Genomic DNA, 19354 nt, shown 5'->3' with positions numbered 1-19354 from the left:
CACCTGCTCTAGGCCAGGAGCAGCAACCCACAGCACTGGACAGCGGAGCAGACAATGACCTCCGCCGCTACCTGAATCAGAAAGCTAGCTCCAAGCCTCACGATCAGCAGCAGGAGTTGCATTTAACCAAACATCTCCCGCTGCAGTGGGGCCAGTCTTTTGCAGCAGGAGCTGATGTTTGCTTAAAGACAACCTCTGAGGCGAAAGTCAGTCCGCTCAGCTGTCCAGTGCCAGGGCACAGACCCCTGGCTCAGAACAAATGGAAATATGAATCCCCCTTGGCCTCTGCCCCTGTCCCCATTCACCTTCTTTCCCTTCATACCTCCAGCCCCCCACTAGAAACACTTTCTCCCCTCCCTCCCTCTCTCATTCTCTCCCTCCCCTTTCATTCTTTCCCTCTCTCCCCTCTATCTCTCCCCCCCCCTCTCCAATTGTAGGGTCCTAGCCTTTGCACAGTGCAGCTTGATAACCTCACCTGTGCCGTGCTGCCTCTGCTCTCCCTTTGGGAACCTCGCCTGCGATGGCTCCACTCTCCGTGCACACGCCTGTGCCACGATGGTTCCGCTCTCCATGCTCAGCAAACCTCGCTTGTGCCGCGATGTTTCTTGTTTTCCTTCCTCTTCCAGCAAAGTATTCAGAAGGGAGAAGCATTCTGCTGTGGTGGATTCGGGAAGGGAGGAAATCTGCATGAAGATAGATGCTGCGGTGGATTCGGCGAGGGAGGAAATCTGCGGGAAGGAAGAATTCTGCGCAAATTCTGCATTCTGCAGTAGCGCAGAATTCCCCCCAGGACCTAATCAGGGTGGGACAGTTGAGCAATCTGTTTTCAACTTATTTAAAAAAAGAACACTATTGGTGGCCAAAACTATGAAATATAATTATGAGGTTCATAAGGGTCTGAATGGGGTAGTCCACAGGGGCCATGGCCTGACCAAATGTGGCCCTTGGTGCAGAACTGCTGCAGGAGGTCTACGGTTGCGTCAGGCAGGCAGCAGCTGTTTGGCAGCAGGAGGAGGAGAGCAATGATGTGTCGACCATATCCTCCAACTCTGCAGCTTTGGTCCCATCCTGCTGCTTTGAGCATACTGGACATAGCATAGCCATTTGGTGCTAAGCAGAAGGAGGATGAGCATAGAGCCTGAACCACCACTGTTCTCCTCCTGCTGCTGATTAGTTTGGGAGAGGGGAAAGGGGATGGGGCTGAGAAAGAAAGGGGCGGGGGCGAAGGAGGGGAGATACAGAGAAGGAAGGAGATGTGTTTGGGCAAGTTCCTGGAGAAAAGTCTATAAACCATTATTAAGGTGGAGTTGCAGATATCCACTTCTTATCCCTGGGGTAAGCATGGACTCTATCTACCCCTTGGGATCCTGCCAGGTACTTGTGACCTGGATTGACCACTGTTGGAAACGGGATACGGGACTTGGTGGATCTTCGGTCTGACCCAGTATAGCAAATGATATGTACTTATGGAGTTTTGGTTGGCTTGGCACCTCACCACCAACCCTCAACCAGAAAGTATTCTGCTGCTCTTGAGGTTGCAAGATAAACATGAACCAGAACTGCTGTGCGTTTCATCTGAAATCAACAGTGGAATTGTGCATTATGGGCCGGATTTTCAAAAGGTTACACGCACCGGGCCTATAACCCCGGGACACGTGTAAGTCCCAGGGCTTTCAAAAAGGGGCAGGGCCGGGTCAGAGGCTCCCGGCACAGCAGCGATTTGCTGGTGTGCCGGGGATCGCAGGCTGGCAGTTGGTTGGCACGTGCAACTTACTTCAGCCCCAGGGCTGAAGTAAGTTTTAAAACAAAAGAAAAAAGTAGGGGGAAAGGGCGGAGGAGGTAGGGGAAGGGAAGGTGGGGTGGGGGGTAGTGAAGTTCCCTCCGAGTCTGCTCCGATTTCAGAGCGGCCTGGGAGGGAACGGGAAGGCAGCGCGGCTCGGGCCGCACAAGGTGCACAATTGTGCACCCCCTTGCGCGCACCGACCCCCAATTTTATAACATGCGCGCACATGGACGTACTCTCGCAAGTTTAAATATCTACCCCTATAGTTTTATTTGATAAATTACCTTTAAGACCATCTGGGCCTTCTTCAGTGTGAAAAGAAAGTCCCTTTGCATTAAGGCTGGCTGGAGCCGAAGTAGTAAGTCTAAACGTTTCCATGGAGGGTCACATGTCTTTGATTTTTTAAGTTCGAAATAAATGTCTTTGTTGCATTCAAACCAAGAGTGCTGGGAGGCTTCTTTTGCAAAGTAAACCATTGTTTGTAAATACCTCAGACATTTTCCAAGATTATTTTTTTTTTAATCCTAAGCATTTTATGTTTTATTACCAGCAGGATTTCAGCAGCTCAGATGTTAAAAACTTGGTTTTTTATTTTTTATTTTTTCTTGGTAGCACAAAGGGAACAAATTCAGTGCAATTAAGGTTGCCAGTCAGCAGCAGTCCAATGTTTACCGAGCAAGAGGATTGTCCCCAGCTATGATAAACAAAGAATGTTCTGTGAAGTACCACATTGTTTTCATCCAGTGCATGTTCACAAAAAATGATTGGTTATTTTGAAAAACAACCCTATACTTGTTCATTCTTCTCTATTACATCAAGTTGGAAATATTTCTTTTCTGTACAGAAAATGCTTTATTCTGCCTTTAAGGGGGATTTTTAACATCACCAGGCATCCTACCGAAAGTGAGAGGATGCTCTACTGAAAAAACACTTTCAGTAAGGATAATTTCTGCATACCAGAGAACACATTCATTTTAATCTTTTTTTTTTTTTTTTAATAGACAAGCTCTAGCAGAGGAAGAGAGACTGCATATCAGACTCAGTAATAAAGTAATCAAGCATTAGCAATGAAAATATGGAAAAGGTAAATTAGTATTAGCTCCATTTGCATGAACTTTGCCTTGCAGGTTGCAAGCTTTATTTGGATGAATGGTTTAAATTTTTACTTTTCTTAGCTGGCCAGAAGTTGGTTATGTTGAAATAAAATATCTCAGCTATGCATTTTCAAGAAGGGCAAAAATAGGGAAAACAAAAAGAACCATAATATTATAGAAAAAGGTAGCGGCACAAAAGTGTAAGCCATTTTTGGAAGCCTTTATATATGTCTTGCCTGTGTGTCTATATTGTAAGCTACATGGTGAACAGACTCTTTCTAATGTGCATCGCATCTGTATAGCGCTGCACATACATCTATTAGCACTAAATAATTAGCAGTAGAGGTAAAAATTACAATAATCTGACACTGGATTATGTTAATTCACAATTTATCAATGCCATTTTCACTACAAATTATATCTATTCATTGTGAATTTCTGAATTTCACAGGAGCCGAGAATGTGCACATGACAATGATAAAGCAATAATTGTTTTTGCTTTTGTTCTTTTCAGTAGAGCGTTCTCTCACTCTTGGTAGGATGCCTAGTGATGTTAAAAATTCCCCTAAAGGCAGAAAAAAAACACTTTCTACACGGAACAGAAATGTTTCTCGTAGGACAAGCAGGAAGGTAAGTCCTTAAATGTGGGTGATATCAGATGGAATCCTGCACGGATAACTTTTGTCAAATTTTCTAGAAACTTTGACTGGCACACTGAGCATGCCAGTAATCACACGTCCATGCAGGGTCCCTCTTCAGTCTCTTCCACGGAGCTATCATCTCGCAGATGTGGAGCTCACGCTTTTTTCTCTGGAAAACTGCCACGTTCAAGTTTTCTCGGGTTTTTTTCCTGCACCTCGTCTCCACCCAGACTTAGAGGGCATCATGGTAAGATTCTACGTTCCCTGCAGTCAATACCAGATGGTGCCATCCTCAGGTGTCCGCTGGCCATCAACCGCTTGTCAGTTGTTTTTCAGTATGGCGTTAGGTACACGGACCATGTCAATCACAGATCCCCACAAGGTCTGTGTGTTGTGCCTGGGGGCATCACACGATATCAGGGGGAGTCATTTTTGTGACCAGATGACCCCCAAGGGTCGCTGCGCATGCCTAGATAAATTGGAGAAGTTGTTTTGGCCCCAGGAAGTCCAATCCCTCGGCATCAGGGGCGTTGACGCCTCTGCACAAGGGGGAACCAGTGGCTACCAGCCTCATACTGACTCCGCCGCCGGGTCTTCAAGTACTAGAGACCAGCCTTCCTCTGTCTCTTCTTGTTCCAGTTCCAGATCATCACCATCTTCTTCGGTGCCGGGGAAAGACCAGGCCGAGCACCGTGTGAAATCTAAGAAGCACCGTCACAGGTCTTTGTTTTCACACGAGACCAAGCTCAGATGGGTGCCTGCTCCGGCCGAGATGTCCCTGTGCCAAGGAGGCATCACCCTTCATTGAGGCCAGGGGCCTGAGGCAGTCCCCACTGATTCCGGCGCCAGACAGCAGTCTTCCTTGGGGCTGCGAGGGAGATCTGGTCTCGCTGCCTCTTCCTCAGACTGTCTTGTTTTCAGCAGCTTTTAAGGAGGAGTTAGAGCGCAGAGTACAGCTGGCGGTCAGCCGAGCCCTACAAGGCATCGAGCTGCTGGCCCCATCAGGACCATCACAGATGCCGTTGCCTGCACCGTTGATGCTGGCATCGGTGCTGGAGCCCCTGGACCTTCTCACTACTGGCACTACTAATGCAGCCAGCACTGCCCCGGGTACCTTTGATGGGAGGCGGTGTGGCGCTTTATGTCCGGGATGGCATAGAGTCCAACAGGATAAACATCCTGCACGAGACTAAATGCACAATTGAATCTTTATGGGTAGAAATCCCTTGTGTGTCGGGGAAGACTATAGTGATAGGAGTATACTACCGTCCACCTGGTCAAGATGGTGACCAGGTGGACGGTAGTCCACCTGGTCACCATCTTGACCAGGTGGACTACCGTCCACTGTCTGTCTCACCATCACTGGTCATGGTGAGACGGACAGTGAAATGCTAAGAGAAATTAGAGAAGCTAACCAAATTGGTAGTGTGGTAATAATGGAAGGCTTCAATTACCCCAATATTGACTGGGTAAATGTATCATCAGGACACGCTAGAGAGATAACGTTCCTGGATGGAATAAATGATAGCTTTATGGAGCAATTGGTTCAGGAACTGACGAGAGAGGGAGCAATTTTAGATCTAATTCTCAGTGGAGCACAGGATTTGGTGAGAGAGGAAACGGTGGTGGGGCCACTTGGCAATAGTGATCATAATATGATCAAATTTGAATTAATGACTGGAAGAGTAACAGTATGCAAATCCAAGGCTCTCATGCTAAACTTTCAAAAGGGAAACTGATAAAATGAGAAAAATTGTTAGAAAAAAACTGAAAGGAGCAGCTACAAATGTAAAAAGTGTGCAAGAGGCGTGGTCATTGTTAAAAAATACCATTCTAGAATCACAGAAGAAAGGTGGAAAGAAGGCAAAACGATTACCGGCATGGTTAAAAGGGGAGGTGATCTTTTAGCCAAAAGATCTTCATTCAAAAATTGGAAGAAGGATCCAACAGAAGAAAATAGGATAATGCATAAACATTGGCAAGTTAAACGTAAGATATTGATAAGACAGGCTAAGAGAGAATTTGAAAAGAAGTTGGCCGTAGAGGCAAAAACTCACAGTAAAAACTTTTTAAAATATATCCGAAGCAGAAAGCCTGTGAGGGAATCAGTTGGACCGTTAGATGATCGAGGGGTTAAAGGAGCACTTAAAGAAGATAAGGCCATTGCGGAAAGATTAAATTATTTTTTTGCTTCGGTGTTTACTGAAGAGGATGTTGGGGAGATACCCGTACTGGAGAAGGTCTTCATGGGTAATGATTCAGATGGACTGAATCAAATCACGGTGAACTTAGAAGATGTGGTAGACCTGATTGACAAACTGAAGAGTAGTAAATCACCTGGACTGGATAGTATACACCCCAGAGTTCTGAAGGAACTAAAAAATGAAATTTCAGACCTATTAGTAAAAATTTGTAACCTATCATTAAAATCATCCATTGTACCTGAAGACTGGAGGATAGCTAATATAACCCCAATATTTAAAAAGGGCTCCAGGAGCGATCCGGGAAACTACATACCAGTTAGCCTGACTTCAGTGCCAGGAAAAATAGTGGAAAGTGTTCTAAACATAAAATCACAGAACATATAGAAAGACATGGTTTAATGGAACAGTCAGCATGGCTTTACCCAAGGCAAGTCTTGCCTCACAAATCTGCTTCACTTTTTTGAAGGAGTTAATAAACATGTGGATAAAGGTGAACCGGTAGATGTAGTATACTTGGATTTTCAGAAGGCGTTTGACAAAGTTCCTCATGAGAGGCTTCTAGAAAAAGTAAAAAGTCATGGGATAGATGGTGATGTCCTTTTGTGGATTGCAAACTGGCTAAAAGACAGGAAACAGAGAGTAGGATTAAATGGACAATTTTCTCAGTGGAAGAGAGTGGGCAGTGGAGTGCCTCAGGGATCTGTATTGGGACCCTTACTTTTCAATATATTTATAAATGATCTGGAAAGAAATACGATGAGTGAGATAATCAAATTTGCAGACGATAGAAAATTGTTCAGTGTAGTTAAATCACAAGCAGATTGTGATAAATTGCAGGAAGACCTTGTGAGACTGGAAAATTGGGCATCAAATTGGCAGATGAAATTTAATGTGGATAAGTGCAAGGTGTTGCATATAGGGAAAAATAACCCATGCTATAGTTACACAATGTTAGGTTCCATATTAGGTGCTACAACCCAAGAAAGAGATCTAGGCATCATAGTGGATAACACATTGAAATCGTCGGTTCAGTGTGCTGCGGCTGTCAAAAAAGCAAACAGAATGTTGGGAATTATTAGAAAGGGAATGGTGAATAAAACAGAAAATGTCATAATGCCTCTGTATCGCTCCATGGTGAGACCGCACCTTGAATACTGTGTACAATTCTGGTTGCCGCATCTCAAAAAAGATATAATTGCGATGGAGAAGGTACAGAGAAGGCTACCAAAATGATAAGGGGAATGGAACAGCTCCCCTATGAGGAAAGACTAAAGAGGTTAGGACTTTTCAGCTTAGAGAAGAGACGGCTGAGGGGGGATATGATAGAGGTGTTTAAAATCATGAGAGGTCTAGAATGGGTAGATGTGAATCGGTTATTTACTCTTTCGGATAATAGAAAGACAAGGGGGCATTCCATGAAGTTAGCATGGGGCACATTTAAAACTAATCGGAGAAAGTTCTTTTTTACTCAACGCACAATTAAACTCTGGAATTTGTTGCCAGAGGATGTGGTTAGTGCAGTTAGTATAGCTGTGTTTAAAAAAGGATTGGATAAGTTCTTGGAGGAGAAGTCCATTAACTGCTATTAATTAAGTTGACTTAGAAAATAGCCACTGCTATTACTAGCAACAGTAAAATGGAATAGACTTAGTTTTTGGGTACTTGCCAGGTTCTTATTGCCTGGATTGGCCACTGTTGGAAACAGGATGCTGGGCTTGATGGACCCTTGGTCTGACCCAGTATGGCATGTTCTTATGTTCTTAACTGGTAAGTTTGAAACTGAAGAAAAAGTAAGTTTTGTGTTCAAAAAATAATTTAAAAGTATTAAAATATAGAAACCTGGTGCTTTCTTTTTACTATATCTTATTAATTATCCAGATTATTAACTTCCTTGCAGCTACCGCACCTCTTCTTTACAGGAAAATTTCCAGAAGAATCTGTATTTTACTGTTCTTGAATCCTATTTAATTAATAAAATTGAGAGTGATTGCACATCCCATAAGAGAAACAATAATTAGGGTTTTCCTGCTCCAGGGAGCTATTGGAGATCAGTAAAAAGAAAATAGTAATCTTATCTCAGACAGGCACATGGATTAGTAGTGGGAGGATGTAATGTTCTCATCCAGAAAATTACATGCAGATGACCCATAAAAGGAGTTGAAAAACTACCATGAAATTATTACTCCAAGGGCGTGGAGTTAAATAAATGAATGAGAACATTTTAACAGCAGCAATTATTCTAACTGTGGAGTATTGTTAAATTTGGATAGGGTGTGGGTTTGTTAATGACCTCATGGTCTTCGTATGCTAAATAGTATATGTTATGCCCAGCTTCTTTCACACAGATGTGAGAGAAATAGTCCTAATTAATGTATAATTTTATCTGCTAAGGTGTATTTACACAAGCGCATTGCAGTGCTATTGAGTGTGTGATGATGATCAGAGCTCTTTCTGTTGTCTAGAGTTAAAGTTCTTTTGGCCCATTTCATCCAAATAGAAGAATATGACCTCAAAAGACTATTTAAGTGAAGAGGTCAGCTCTTTGCCTCAATGTATTGTTAGTTCTATAGTGGAAATATGCTATTTCTAGGCCTTCACGTGGTGCAAGACACAGATCCACAGGGAAGGCACACCCTTGTAGACAGACCTAAACTACTAGCGTGATGACTTTTACCAGAAATGTATATTTTATCTGTTATATGTAGTTGCTTGTACTGTGTTGTGCGTAGTATCTATTTATTTATTTATTTAAAGGGTTTTTATATACCGCGGCACGTTTCAAAATATCACCTCGGTTTACAATGAACAATAATTTAGCAACAGGCTTTACAATCAATTCAGAAAGAACAAACATATATCAATAAGGTCAAGAACAAACATATATCAATAAGGTCAGCGAACAAGGCAATAAGTCCACATATAATACAATCTATATGTTTATATATGTAAAAGTACATTTCTTCACTAGAGAGTATAATGGCTCCTAAGGTTCCTTACCTCGAATAGATATGCGTGTTACGAGAATACATTGCATTATAAATTTAGTGGGTTAAAAAGAGTTTCAGAGCATTAGCATAATCACAATCCCATTCCCAGTGGGAGGGATTCTAATGTTTGTCAAGGTAGTCTCCTTAGGAGGAGCCATGAAGAGAATTGTGAAGGAGTTATGTGGAAGAAAGGGACAATTTCAATCTGGGCTGCTCTCTGGAAGGAACTTGGGAGTTGGAGGGGAAGGAAGTTAGTCTTCCATTTCCAGGAAGAGAAGGCAAAAGATCTTCTAGTTTAGTGACCCAAGAGAAGTTTCTGGTACCTACATTCACTGACAGTACTATGACTATATTCCATGGAGCACTGCCGTCCTGAGGTGCAGCAAATATTGCAGCGGAAAAGGGGAGAGGTCTGTAGAAGTAATGAAAGCCTCATAATGGTTCCTAGGGAAGTCTTGGAGGCAAGGGAGGCCAAAGGGAGCCAGGAACTTGCATTTGTGGCTGCTTGTCTTTTATGCTAGCTGCAACAGATGCTTGGAATAGACTTCCTTAACTTGTGCGTCATGCTCCTCCTCTTGTCATATTTAAATCTCATGTAATAGCCCACCTTTTCGAGGCTGCTTTTAAATCTTAACCCCTGATTGTCCTGTTTGTAGCCTCATATTGAATAAGGGCTGTCTCTTATGTGTTGTTTGTACAGCACTCCGTATGTCGAATAGCGCTATAGAAGTGCTAAGTAGTAGTAGTAGTAGTAGTAGTAGTGTACTGGACTGCAATTTTGGAAGAAGTAATTTTTTGTCATCCCGATCATTTTTCATTTTGAATCATTAACTTATGTGTGATTGGAACTATAGGTTGGTGCTTGAAGAAAGTTACTTGCTGGAATGTTAGCCTGATTCTCAAGAACCTAGATGCATTTGCTTTCCCCCATTCCAGAAGAATCATTTAAACTGTACTGAGTTTCTCTAGGTCTCAGCAGCATTTGAGTGTGATGATCAACAGCCTCTGCACTGGCATGCTTGACCTTGTGTAATGCAGCCCACGGAATACGTTTCAAAGGTGCTTGATGCGGTTGACACCCCTTATGGTGCCTAACATGTCTGATGGTGGAAAAAACACCTCTAGTGCTCACACAACATTAATGGTGCTGACAGCGCCCATGGTATCAATGGCAACACTGACATCTATGGCGCCTATGGTGCTCAGTGATGTAGGCGATACCATCTCAATAGCGCCTGCAACACTCCACTGCCTCGATGATACCAACATCAAGGTGCCCATGATGCTCGATGGAATTGATTGTGCTCTGTCACCCACGGCACTCAACAGCACCCTTCAACAGGGTCGATGGTATCCATGGCAGTTGATGGGGCCTACGGCATTCATCAATGTTGATAGCACCTACACTCAGTGAAGACAGCCATGGCATTTGGCAGCCACTGCGTTTGACGGCAGTCAATGGTGCCAACAGTGCCCCCATCTTTTGGCATCCGATGGTGCTCAATGACGTCAATGGTGTCTATTGCGCTTGATGGCGACATTGGAGCGTGAAGGTTCTTGATAGCATCAATAGTGTTTGACTGCACCCGAAAGTGTCAGTGGTGCTGTTGATGGTGCCCACGGAACCTGATGGTGTTCATGGCACTCAATGTGTCGATGGCATCCTTAGCACTCAATGACACCCTCTGCACTTGATGGCATCCTTAGCGTTCGAAGTTGATGGCGCCCCTGGTGCTTGACAGCGCCCTTGGCACTCAATGGCGTTAATGGTGTCCATGGTATCAATGACACCCACAGCACTTGACAGCATGGATGCTGAGTGGCCCTAGTGCTCCCGGATTACATACTCAGCATCTGACCATCAGTGTTCGGGCACTTGGACACCTACAGTGTAGCAACAGAGCTTATTGCCTGGGCTCATACTCACCTTAGCCAAGGAGTCTCCTCTGCCAGAGCAAGCTGACAAGCAGGAGGAGAGACTGTCATCCAGGGCACCAGAGATGAAGATTAACTTGGGTCCATAGAGGCTAGTTCCCAGGAGCACAGGGAGGATGAGTTCTTCTCCCCATGGGAACATTCTGGTCCTGGATTCCTTTGCTATCTGAGCCTCTGCCGATGCCCAGCAGTAAGATGAAAATTCATAGAACCCCTGCCTGGATGGGAACTCAGGAAAATCGACAATCCACAGAAGCATAAACCTTGCACATATGCAAGTACTCAGGAACACAGGTGCAGGATAAAGTTCTCACTTCCACTCAACTCAGTTGCATTTATTAAGAAGAATTCAAATGACAATTGTTCAATACGGCAACTCCATCAGTAATAACAGAGATTTCTTAAAGTCCCCCGACACGGTCCCGTGTTTCGCGATGGCTGCATCGGGAGGGACCAAGTGACAATATCAATCTGCAATATAACACAGCGTGTGTAAGAAGTGGAACAAATAAGGCTACGGTAAAACATTGTGGTGCAAACACATACCTTTAAAGTGATCTCTGGAGCGCAAGCGCCCTCAAAGTTGACAACCATTTAAAGCACAAAAAGGCGCGAAAGAGGAGCTCTCGCGAGATGCTGTTACTGACAGGTTTCCTTGCTCAGTAAAACAGGTGCCATTCTATGTCTTTATTAAGACCTTTAGGAAAGACAGTGTCAAGGGTGAAGATCCATCGCTGCTCCCTCCGACCCAGTATCCCAGAGAAATCGCCTCCCCGGTACGGGCGTGGGACCACCTCTAACACTAGGAAGGAGAGAGCAGAGTGATAAGGCTGCCATTGGTCAGCCTTATCACTTACAGACCTGTTTCAGGGCCCTTTACGTTTTACATTCAGGAGAGGGAGAAACCTACGGGACCGGCTTGTACATATGGCTGCTCCCCTTTCAGATAATCTGTCAAGCGTTAGAGGTCTGCATAGACCCTGCGGCCACTGCACGATGTGCAGCCATACTGATACTTTGACAGAGTTTGTACACCCTATGACTGGACGTGTGTTTAAATTATATTCTCAATCTGACTGTACAACAAAAGGGGTGATTTATGTCATTAAATGCCCCTGTGCCCTTCTATACATTGGTCAAACTTCCCGCATGATCAAAACTAGGATAATAGAACATTGCTCGAACATCAGGTCCCTCAGAGTGGACGAGCCTCTGGTTACTCATTGGTCACAATCTGGCCATCCCATCTCTGCTCTCTCCTTCCTAGTGTTAGAGGTGGTCCCACGCCCCTACCGGGGAGGCGATTTCTCCGGGATACTGGGTCGGAGGGAGCAGCGATGGATCTTCACCCTTGACACTGTCTTTCCTAAAGGTCTTAATAAAGACATAGAATGGCACCTGTTTTACTGAGCAAGGAAACCTGTCAGTAACAGCATCTCGCGAGAGCTCCTCTTTCTCGCCTTTTTGTGCTTTAAATGGTTGTCAACTTTGAGGGCGCTTGCGCTCCAGAGATCACTTTAAAAATATGTGTTTGCACCACAGTGTTTTACCATAGCCTTATTTGTTCCACTTCTTACACACACTGTGTTATATTGCAGATTGATATTGTCACTTGGTCCCTCCCGATGCAGCCATCGCGAAACACGGGACCGTGTCGGGGGACTTTAAGAAATCTCTGTTATTACTGATGGAGTTGCCGTATTGAACAATTGTCATTTGAATTCTTCTTAATAAATGCAACTGAGTTGAGTGGAAGTGAGAACTTTATCCTGCACCTGTGTTCCTGAGAACTCAGGAAAATCCCCATATCAGAAGCCTACCCAGACCACAAATGAACTGCAGACTGCATATCCCACGAGGCACCGACAAAGGCACATAAAACCGATGAAATGAAGGAGAGGACAACCAAACAAGCTACAGGCACAGCATTTTTTAGGAAAAGAAGAAACCTATGCCAGGCTACACTGAGCACTAGGCGTGCCATGCAGTCGGCAGAGACAATCTTGAAAAAGGGAAAAATATTAAAAATAAACACAAACTACCGAAAGGTACAGGGGCACAGGGCCCTGCTAGAAAAACAGCCTCTGCAGTTCCAGAAATTTCACTGTAGTAGCTGTGAGGGTGAGATCAAAGAACCAAGTTTTACAGGCTTTGCAGGCAAAAAAAAGACTGAAGGTTGCTGCCTGGGAGGCGACTACAACTGTAACCTGCTCAGCAGAGCATGCTGAAAGCTCTAAAATGTTTGAAATCAAAGTTCCATGCTGGGCTCTGTCAGATGATATCAAAAGAACTGGTAAAATATGTGATAAAGGTATCAACAAATCATGAAAAAAAATCACAAATATTCAACATGAACTATTGAATGAGGTATACCCTCATACATGAACTGTTGTACATTTATGCTGCAACAGCGTTTTAACTCTTATGCACTTGTTACAAATGTGCCTGCTCACTTGAATTAATCATGGGGTAACCCTTTTCATTTCATGTTGAAGTATGCCGCTCTTTTAAGCAGCGAAAATTTTTTTTTTGAATTTTTTTTAAAGGACAATTTTGTTTAGAATTTTAACCTCATTAAAGATTTGCAACATCAGTTCCAACTTAGTAAGAAGACATCAATGGAATAGAAAACGTATCTTTTCCAAGAAAAACCGGACTAAAGCGGAGAGCTCGTCAGCTCTGCTTAGCCAAACGCCCGACACCGCTGGTGTTTCGAAGGCTTCTTCTTCATGGGCTTTAAACACTAGAAGATGGAACAAAGAACATATTTAGCACAAAAACGCTGATATTCAAATTAAACGGTTTTAATGGCATAAGCTTACATGTCCAGAGTTGGAGAACAGATTATCTGTTGTGCGGCATAGTAGAGGACCCGCCATCTTAAAACCGACGTATTTAAAGCCTACGTGTAGTCTCAAAGTCGAACAATCAAAACAGAGAAAAAGGAATTTTGAAACACAATATTAAAGGGCTGGTGGTGAGCCCTTTAAATTAATGAAGACCATTCGATGGTGTCATTCATGCCCCGGGGAAATTCAGTGGAAAGTTTGAAAATCCATTTTTGCTCTCTATAATTTAGGAGGGTATTGATATCTCCTCTTCTGGTGTTTACCGGGACCAGATGACATCACCCATGTGTGAGGACTGCCATCCTGCTTGTTCTCACAGAACAGTCTTATTTGTTGTGTTTTTTCAATAGGATAAGCATTCATGGCGCACTTGCTGTTTGAGTTCTCGGAGTTAGTGCTGCTATTGTATGGCAGGTCTGGTACACATTTACTGTGTGTTTTTCCCCCCAGGTCTTGTATTTTACAGTGCGCCCGGCAGTAGAAGGAGTTTGTGTTGGCTGATAACTAAGATGACACCAGAATCAGAATCTCTTTTTTGTATGCTATGTTGTACGGTAAAATGTCCTAGTTCTGCTCTGCACACATTGTTGGGGGTCAGGGTATACGTTGGGATTCAGAGTATATGTTTATTGTTTACTGTCATGTATTCAGTGTGTCATACATGTGAGCATCATCAGTCAGGTATGTCCTGACAGAAACAAGATTGAGAACCACTGCATTAGCTTATTAATACAAATGGCCTTTCTTAAATGACTCAAGGTTTAGTTAGTTTTGAATGCAGTAAGTCTGGTGCAAGAATGCATGACTGTATTCAATTTAGAAAAAATGCTGCAGGTATTTGTGGGATAACAAGTCTAGGTGAGCATCATAAGTACATGTACCTGTTTCTTCATTCTTTCAAGGTGCTTTGTCACATCAACAATCTGCCATCTCCTCCTCTGCAGTGGTGGTGAATGCTGCCTTTGTAGTAACCGCAGGCCCAGCTGGCCATAGGAGAAGAAGCTGGGCTGCAGAATCAAAGCCAGGACTGCCGTTACGAGTAGGGCCATCCCCTTTCTTCTAATTTTAATGGCACCATCTTCATAAAATGGCTTTTTTCATAGTCTTCATTCTTCTCCTAGTGCTTTTTTTTTTTTAAATCTCTTAGGCACATCAGTAAGTATAACAGAGAACATTTTCTGAAGTTCTCTAAGTTCACACTTCTTCAACTTATCTGTGGTAACTCCTTAATGGGAACCAGGGGGAAGGCAAAAATAAAGTCATTGTCACAATTTTCTCTTGCAGTAGAAAAGCTACCTTATTGGCCCCAAATGACTTTCTCCTGCATCACAAGCTAAAATTTAGTTGACAATTCTACACATTGCTTTCTTTGTGCTCCTGTCTCATCTAAAATTCACCTTCTAGAAATTATACCATTGTCATAAAATCTTCCCTTCAAGATGGTGCTTGCAGGTTATATGTATTGATTTGATTATATGTAATTATTTTAGTGTATCCTAGTGAGTTTTTTTTTATTAGCCAAGTACTACATTTAATAGAATAAATAAGTGATGAAATCACTAATTTCCTAGTTGAACAAATGCAGTGTCTGTCCCCTGGTTATAATTCTGACATTAGGGGATGCCATTGCAAGGTGACCCTCATTATAGGATCATCTAAACTACAAAAGGGGCCACACAGGGCCTGCGCACACCAAAATGGTTTTATTCTTTGTTTACTAATGCAAACATTTTAAAATACAATTGAGTCCACAATGACCAATACAGTAGTTAGTTCAGTGGAACTGTTGGTTGAATGTTTTTTTAAGCATACAGATTTCTGTTTTTTTCAGCAGATTTTTTTTTCTGTAATAATATAACTCTTTCTTGGTGGATAGCACACATCCTAAAGGTAAATTTATATGGGTGAAATTACACGTGACTTTCAAATGATAAGTGAATTTCCAATCAAATAATGAGTCTATCATAATTCACAAATAACAATGAAAAATATTTCTTTATTCATACAACATAATTATATATAAAACACATATCATTCACACCACATTCACACCTTACAACAGTCCTTACAAACCACACTAAAACAACCCTCTTATATATCAATATCACTAAAGTCATATGAAAAATATACTTAAATGATGGCACATATTAATACTGATACCTACAGACATATAATATGGCAAAAACACAACCACTGTCCCCAATTATTCTTTATGCCAATTTTCTTTGGAACATCACACATGAACAGAATGCAAATAATTATACCACTTTTGTTGGTGTTATGTCATTATGCCTCCTAAATACATCACTCTTCATTTATATGGAGCTTCACGTAACCTATCACATATTGTGTATCATCTTATACCGCTTCTCATACTTCTATTCACTCTTTTGTTCATACGAATTACATGTGCTTCTCAAATAAATGTCCAACACAGATGTCAGTCTTCTATATATGTATGAACTCTGTTATCATACTCCCTTTCACATTCATGTATGAGTCCTCTGGAGTGCCTATTGATATCCTGAATTTTCAACTTACTGTCCACATGCGACAACGGATGATCATATTCCCTACAAGGGACCCTCGTTTCGCCACAGCGGCTTCCATCAGGGGAAGAGCCGAATCTGACACTATACTAGCGGCCAATTCTTTCAACAACTATCTTACAGTCTGAAAGACATGATTCTTATCTGGGTTTACCACCGAATTGATCATTTCTTTGCTCGAAAATATCAACTACAGATTCACAACCTGCTGATACAAATCGCTATGCTGTTTCGATCATAAAATTTCTAATACGCTCGCAAAGTACTCACAGTATACCCCATTGCACGGTCAAGCAGGTTCTGAGAGCGGTGGCCAGACCAGGGGCAGTGCCCGAAACTGAAAATGGTGTCCCAGAACTGTGAACCGCAGGAAGCGTTGATGTTCTAGTCAGATGGGAATGTGGAGATATGCCTCTGACAAATCCAGAGAGGTAAGAAATTCCCCCAACTGTACGGCCATTATCACCGAGTGTAATGTAAAAATGCTTCACTCGCAGATGATGATTGATGCCTTTGAGGTCCAGGATGGGGCGAAAAGAGCCTTCCTTCTTTGGCACAATGAAATAATGGAAAATTACCCCATATTTTCTTGAGACGTGGGGACTGGGACCACAGCCCTCATACTGAGAAGCCTTGCCAAAGCAGTTTCCACTGCCTGTTGTTTTTTGTTTTTTTTTGTGGTGAGTGGCAGGGAGATACCATGAACATTGCGAAACCACGGTACAAATTCCTCTAGTATCACGTCCAGGACCCACTGATCCGATGTGATTTTGACCTACCTCTGATAAAAGAGAGAGAGGCGTCCTCCTAGCTCCTGTTCCTGGGGGTGGGTCGGCAAACCTTCATTGGGAGGCTCAGGTTCCACTACCTGAGTCTGCACCTATTCTGAGTTGTCGGGGATGAAAGGAATAAGACCCACCGAAGGGTCAAGTTCTCTGAAGGTCATTCCTCTACAGGGTCAAAAAGGCTTAGTTCCTCTAGCACGACCTCTCATGTGAAGGGAGCGCTGTGCCTGCTTCTTATCATCCAGCAAACGAGAAAATGGAGATTCACCCCACTTATTAGCCAGCTTCGTCAACTCTCAACCAAACAAGAGCGAGCTGTTAAGGGGCAATGTGGTAAGGTTAGCCTTGGAGGCTGCATCAGCTGACCAATTTCTCAACCATAACTAATGCCTGGCTGCTATTATCAAAGCCATCCCTCTGGCTGAAGGGCTGACCAAATCACAGCCCGCCTCTGCCAAAAAGGTGAAATATACAAAATTTATTTGAAAATATCACACGGATATACCTATATAGACAATAAAACTAAGCTAGCACACACACACATTCATACCCACAAGTTAAAAAATATGTTGTATTGAGATACAGTGTATAACTCTATTTATGTTACCAATTGAGTTCACAAATACGTATAAAATTTCAATTGAGAATTGATAAATTACTACAAACTTTAAATTGAAATTATGTGCTATTTATGTCCGACAAAAGCAGATGCAAGATCTCTTCGTTTCACCCCTGTCATTTGGGGCTTCCTCAGGGACTGATGTAAATGGACACTTACAAGTGTATTGCCACACTGAAAAGCACATGTAAACAATCACACAACTGGAAAAAACATACAGTATCTTATAGCTATTACACTTCAAAGATGTGTATCAACCCTATTTTGCTAAAACCTATAACACTAATGAACACCTATGCACAACTCCACTACCCCCTTCATTAATCACCACATAGCTATTACCCACCACACATAAAAACCCAACGCTTTTCTAAATATTTTATCTCACTTTGTTTTTCTTTTATTTAGATCCTGAAGTCTAATACACTTATAATCACGACGACAATCTATCTTCTTTTCCTATACCAAACCCCGAATGTATTTGATAATGGCCGTACCTACCTGAAGTACAACAATTTATTCAACCTATAACGCTTCTAACTTCTTACAAAGTTCCTTCAACACAGCGTTCCCTTTCATTCATTAGTCACGTCTTTCGACCATCTGTGTTTCGCGGCGTTTCCTTTAGCCCTTATGAATTTCTATACATCCATCCTTTTTTACATGTTTATTGATGAAATACGCCGACCTGCGATCTCAAGCCAAACATATTCTGCAACAATATAACCAATACAACATATTTTTTAACTTGTGGGTATGAATGTGTGTGTGTGTGCTAGCTTAGTTTTATTGTCTATATAGGTATATCCGTGTGATATTTTCAAATAAATTTTGTATATTTCATATATTATTGTTGGGCTCTCTATATTGTGTGTAATTCTATGACAAGTGGATAGAGAGTTGTAGTTATTTACCCTTTGTGTATATCTGCCAAAAAGGTAGCAGCTGGTTCCACAACTGCCCTAGAGTTTACCCCAGACTCATCAACCTCTTGAGAGAGAAGCAAACAAGAGTGAGCCACCAAGGAACAAGAAGCGATCTGCAATATAATCGCCATTGCTTCAAATGCTTGCTTAAGGATAGTCTCAATATTTTTAACATGAACATCCTTCAAAGCCGCGTCTCCTTCCACTGGAATAGTGATCTGCATACAGATCACTATTTCCCAAGGTGGAAATGCAGACAAGTGCATTTCCACCTTGGGAAAAACATAAGCGCTCTCTTACCACTGGATGCAAAGGTTACAGTCCTTCCAAATCCAACCCCCTTTGAAAATAGCCTCTGGGTCGCCCCATTCAAGATCAATTAATTCTAAAATGGCTTCATCATAGGGAAAAAACAAGAGGCTTTACGCAAGGAAACCCAAAGGGAATTTCTCTTTGACTCAAACATTGAATCTGCCCCAGGAACTCCATGCAGTTTTCAAGGTCTGGAAAATGAGAGCTGACAGTTCATCTCTATGAAAGAACCACAGTGCATAGGTAAGTGCGCTGCCACTAGGCATCACTTAACATGGGCGCACAGACTACAAAGCCCCACTGTGCGCCCCAAAACTGGGCACACAACCTGGTCGCACAGCAAGACGCACACGCTGGACGAACAATCCTGTGTAAGTTAGCCTTAGAAAGCGCAGTGAAAAGCCTCAGAGCGGGGCCTAGCTAAGGAGGCTGCTCAACCCACCAGTCTGCCCACGTCCCTCGACCTCCCATGGAGCGGAAGAGACGTTGGACCAGTACACCAAGCGTGGAGACTGGGGGGAGGAGGAAACCCTGTACAACAAAAAACCTCCTGCTAAGTCTCTATATCTCTTTTTTTTTTTTTTTTTTTTTTAACTTGCCAGAGCTCTGCCATACCTGGCTGAGCACAGAGACGGTCTCCGGCTGCAGTGGGAGAGGGCATGTGCTGTTA

The 19354-nt window shown here is 42.8% G+C and overlaps 1 long non-coding RNA gene across 1 annotated transcript in view; it reads right to left on the bottom strand.

Annotated features, from left to right (window-relative positions):
* LOC115091991 overlaps window positions 1-19354 on the bottom strand; it is a 46342-nt gene extending 26988 nt beyond the window's left edge. Inside the window, exons 1-2 of the long non-coding RNA XR_003856872.1 lie at window positions 19300-19354; window positions 17948-18158 (exon numbers count right to left, since the gene is read on the bottom strand). This is a non-coding gene — a long non-coding RNA (uncharacterized LOC115091991). The remainder of the gene's footprint in view (window positions 1-17947; window positions 18159-19299) is intronic.

Source organism: Rhinatrema bivittatum, chromosome 5, assembly GCF_901001135.1.
Source record: "Rhinatrema bivittatum chromosome 5, aRhiBiv1.1, whole genome shotgun sequence".
Classification (NCBI taxonomy): domain Eukaryota; kingdom Metazoa; phylum Chordata; class Amphibia; order Gymnophiona; family Rhinatrematidae; genus Rhinatrema; species Rhinatrema bivittatum.
This window is presented reverse-complemented; position numbering and strand designations above follow the sequence as displayed.